Consider the following 5,266-nt stretch of genomic DNA (forward strand, 5'->3'; position numbering starts at 1 on the left):
TAATCAAGGAAGATTCTGAGGCCCAGAGTGACGGAATTATGGACTCGGTCCATGGACACACGCAGAGAACTTGAAGTTTCAGAAGTGATCTCTCTCTCTGTTTTCCCCGAGTGGCCCACCTCCCTGGGGTACAGGTAGGAAAGACCGCATTGCCTAGAGGCCCAGGTGACTCACCCAAAGTCACAAAATCAGTGGCAGGACTGGGCTCAGAACTCAGCAGAAGCAGGAGGGATCCTGTGGAGGGATCACTCTGGAATGTGGCTATGGCTTTGTCCCTGGCCCCTAAAAGAGGTTTTCTTGGGGGCCGTCCCAAGCCCAGCATCAGAGGTAGTCATGAGGGTGGCAGGGTGGTGGGGCGGGGGGGGGGGGGGGGGGAGGAGGAGGCAGGCCCTTCTCCTTGCTTTTCATGAACTCCTGGGTGGTGGGGGCAACCCCCCCCCCCGCACCTCCAGGCCACCCCTCTTCTTCCTCCAGTGGCCCTTCCGGACCCTCCTTAAAAGGTTAATCACCCAATCATCCCATCAAAGGAAATTGCACTTTTGTGCCTTAAAGAGCGAATTGAGCTTCAGCAGCATAGTTATTTATGGTCTCTAATAAGCATTTCTGGGTGTGATTAACCTTTATGCCAGAGTCACACTGGGAATTGGGATGGCAGCTTCAATTCCAACCACTGCGCTGGCCTGGGGGTGGGACACGGGCAGCAGCTGTCAGACTCCCACCCCCCACCCTCCCTCTCTGAGAGCCCCTGCACCCTTCCCTCTCCTCTGCCCATCCCTTCTTTCCGTGCCCTGCCCTGATCTGGGCCATCCGCCTTCCTCCAGCTACTATCCGCTTGAAAATCAGACCCAGGTGGCCTGTCCCCTGGATCCTAGCCCCCACCCAGCTGCTAAAAGCAGCTCTAGGACCTTGCGTTCTACCATAAACCCCTATAAAACAGAGAGCATGAGACCTGCCCCACATGCTTTCCTTGGAACAGTGCCCCTTCCTTGGGGCATTGTTCCAGTTCCCTTGGAACAGGGACCCACTGGGTCCTTGGACAGTCATGCTGTAAATCCAGCGGCAACGCACCCTTGGCCTTCTCAGATTTAATGTCCAAGGTTTGGCTCCTTGGTGAGTGGAGGAATTTGTCACTGAGGCACAGGTTTTATTTGGGGCCTTGGAGCTGCCGGGCTTCTGTACAGAAGCGAGGCATCACCTAGTGAGTGAGCCTAGCACTCCGCCAGCTTCAGGTTCCTGGTGCCATTTTGGTTTTCTTTACCACCTGTTGGGAAATAGTAAACCTCATAAAGTCCTAAACACTCGGCTTGTCAGAAATGGTTCTGAAAGGAGAGCCAGCAGCTAGAGTTAATGACCAAGGGGAGAAGCTAGCAGAGCGGCCCCAGAAAGTGGCGGTCCTAGGCCAAAATCACTTTTGGTCCCATTTGGTGGAGGGCTGGGCCTCTGATGTGACCTCACCCACCGTAAGCTCTGGCTATGTATTTTGGGTGGCAGACCTCCCTGAGCAGTGGAGGGAGCTCTGTGCCCTCCCTGGGAAAATGGCTGTCAAGACCCACAACACGGTGCATTTCATTACAGGGTTTCACACCTCCTCGTGTTGCTCGTGGACCCCAGATTAAGAACTCACAGCCTTAGGGGCGCCTGGGTGCTCAGTCAGTTAAGCCTCCAACTCTCGATTGTGGCTCGTGTCATGATCTCGTGGCTTGTGGGTTCGAGCCCCGCGTCGGGCTCTGTGCTGACAGCTCGGAGCCTGGAGCCTGCTTCGGATTCTGGGTCTCCCTCTCTCTCTGCCCCTCCCCTGCTTGCACATGCTCTCTCTCTCTCTCTCTCTCTCAAAAAATTAAAAATAAATAAAAGTTAAGAAACAAAAGGGGCGCCTGGGTGGCTCAGTCGGTTGAGCGCCTGACTTCGGCTCAGGTCATGATCTCGCAGTCTGTGAGTTCGAGCCCCGCGTCAGGCTCTGTGCTGACAGCTCAAAGCCTGGAGCCTCCTTTAGATTCTGCACCTCCTTCTCTCTCTGCCCCCACCCCTCCACTCTCTGTCTCTGTTTCTCTCTCTCAAAAATAAAGAAACATTAAAAAAATTTTTTTTAAGAAAAAAAAGAACTCTCAGCCTTGGAAGGAAACAAACAATATCCTGGAAATTCTGGGGGCCTGTTCCTCTCATGCAATAATTACTTGTGGATGGAGCTAGAAATCTGGTGAATGTTGAAGAGGAGATCAATGTGTGTGGGGGGTGGGGGAGAAATACACAGGAAAACTCTGGAAGTGTTCATGGAAGAGGATTGAGGAATGAGCCAGAAGCCTTTACAGACCCTTCCTCAGAGAAAAACGTGGCACAGGCACCGATTCTGTACAGAGCCAACCTTTCCCGAGAGGAGAGGGTGATTCAGGAATTTTAAGAAGCATTTTTTTCTTTGCATGGTGCAAACCCTGTTGGTAGAAAATGCCTTTGGGAGCCATCACCTGCGAGGAAATGGAAGGACTGGGGTTATAGGCAGCCAGCCAAGGACAGGCTAGCCCTTTGTCCTTTGCACGGCATGTGGTCTGGTTTCGTGAAGAATCTGGATTCGCTCTGCACCTCCGTGAACCCTAGGACGTAAAGGTGCCAAGCTAAGACCTTCCTGCCTATGTATTTGCCATTAATCAGAACCGAGGGGAGTAAGTGCTTTGGAGCGAGGTGATTCCGGGCATTGAGGACCAGCCAGAGGTTCGTGACCCTCGTGAGCACCTGGGTTCAGCGCATGCGCAGGGGGACATGGGCACATCGACAGGGGACTGAGTTGCTTTGCTTTGGAGTGCTGGGGAAGGAGCTGCCATGGGGAAGGTTCCGGAACTGGCTTTCCGGGACTGCGGGGCTCACCAGGTGAGGCGGTGGGCCAGGAGGGGGGTGTGCGGGCCAAGAAATGCAGGGTCAAAGGTGCGTGGACTGTAGCGGGATCCCGCGGCTGGGCAGGGACAAGTGATTCAATGTGGCTAGAACACGGTGTACTTTCGAGGGGGGTCTGAAAGACCATGGCACGAGCACAAAGCACGGCTTCAGGATTAGAAGGACGATGGCGGAATGTCTGGTGGCAGGACTGCTCCTTTCAAATAGGGAGTTTCCAGTTTCTTTAAGTGGCCTGCGACTGGCTCTGGGGCCTCACTTCCATTGTGTGTGTGTGTGTGTGTGTGTGTGTGTGTGTGTTGGAGGTGGTGGAGGCAGAGAGAGACAGAGAGAGAGAGAGCGCTGGGTCCCTGCTGCCTGTGCTGAGCTGGGGACAGGGCTCGTCAGCGAGGACACTGCTGTTTGCTTAGCTAGTGAGAGCCGCTGGCTGGCCTAGTGGCTCCCTCCTCTCTCTCTCTCCTGCGTTTTCATTTGGAAAACGAGGGTAAAGATAGTTCCCCATCTCTCTGGGGACTGCAAAGTTTAATTACTGATTAATAAGGTGTTGGAAGTTCCTTGGGGCCAGACAGATGAATGGGTTTGTTCTAATCACTCCCAAGTCCTAAGAGCCAGTTAGCTGAGCGTCCTGAGTGCTGGGCACAGACTGGGGGCGGGGGGGGGGTGGTACAGGGCTGGGGGTGTGCTTGTTAGCCTGGAGCTTGGCCCAGCAAGAACAGAAAGATCCCTGTGATGTGACAGGAGTGTGACAGGAGTGCAGCAAGGGACTGGAATAAACAAGGTTCACTAAGGACACAGCGATGAGGGGACATGTGGGTGAACCAATAGGCCAAGGGGGGGGCTTCCTGCAGGAGGTTGGGGGCAGGACAGACTCCAACCAGAAGTGGGGAGCATTCGATTCCACGTTGGGATGGAAGGTAGGAGTGAAGGGAGCAGAGCTCGCCTCTATCATGAGATAGGAGTGGGGAGGAGCAGGTCCCGGGGCAGGTGGGTGGCACTAATGGGGGGGCAGGGTGGGAGCGGATATTCATGGCTAGTGAGCAGGGAAGGCTGGCCTCTGGGAAAGGGCAGGTCAGGTTGCTTCTGAGGACTGGGGGAAGGTCCTGAGGTTCGAAAGGGTGAGTGGGGAGGAGTCCAAGGGAAGGGAAGATATACAACATGGGGAGGGATGGGATAGGGGGTGTCCAGCTTGGGGAGCTCAGGGCAGGGCCGGGACTTGGGTGAGGCGAGTGAGGCATTCTCCCCAAGCACAAAATGTAAGGGTGTCCAAAATCTCATAATCATGATAAACAATATTTTAATATTATCACTGATTTTCCCTTTTACCCCAAGCTCCAATATGCCCAGACTGTTACTGAGTTTGTCTTTTTAAAAAAGTTTTTGAGGGGCTCCTGGGTGGGTCAGTCGGTTAAGCATCCAACTCTTGATTCGGGCTCAGGTCATGATCTCACGGTCATGAGATCAAGCCCCGCGTCAGGCTCCATGCTGAGTGTGGAGCCTGTGTGAGACTCTCTCCCCCCTTCCTGCCCCTCCCCCTCTCATTCTCTCTCAAAATAAATGAATAAACATTGAAAGAAATTTAAAAAGGCAGACAGAGCTTTGCTGGACCTCGGCACCCACGTCCAACAGATGGAAGGAGGAGGCTGGTTACAATGCCCGCCCCCCCCCGCCCCCAGCCCTCAATGTGCTTCTTAATACCCTTGAAAATCAAGTCCCAGGGGAGACAACTGCCTTGCCACTAACCTATGACTCAATAACAATCAACGTGACCTGTTGAGTGCCTGTTGTAGACCTGAGACGCAGTGTAATGTCAGCACATTTGAATGCAGTGAACAGAGGACTTCTGTATACACACTGCGTCGTGGGAACCTGGGAGGGAGGGCCATTTACAGGTGAGGAAACCGAGGCCCAGAGAGGCCAAGTAACCTGCCCCTGGCAACACAGGGCTGGATGCCATGTCTCTTTTGATTCTAAATCCATGGGAGGGTGGTGGCCTCAAAGGGGACACAATGATGGTGGGAAGGTGCTAGCTGAAGGGGCAGCCCTCCTGGTGTGGGGCCCATGCCACTCTCCTCCCAAGTGACCTGAAATTCTGGAATCAGAGTGACAGGGAGCCCCCGGGGAGGGTAAGGGGCAAAAGTTCTCCCTGGAATAAGGCAGGCCCCCTTTCCAGACACAAGTACCCCTTCACTCAATTTCCTCATCTGCAAACGGGGACAGCCATGCCAGCCCCAGGGAGAGTTAAGTACCATGGCAGATGTAGAAGGGCTCCGTGAACCTGGAGGCACAATTTGTAGCGACTGGTAATTAGCTGGGTGGGGATGAGAGCCCGAAGCAGCTCGTTAAACTGGGCCCGACCGCCTGCAGCCCGGGAGGGAGGCCGGCA

This window comes from Panthera leo, chromosome E1 (assembly GCF_018350215.1).
Source record: "Panthera leo isolate Ple1 chromosome E1, P.leo_Ple1_pat1.1, whole genome shotgun sequence".
Taxonomy (NCBI): Eukaryota; Metazoa; Chordata; class Mammalia; order Carnivora; family Felidae; genus Panthera; species Panthera leo.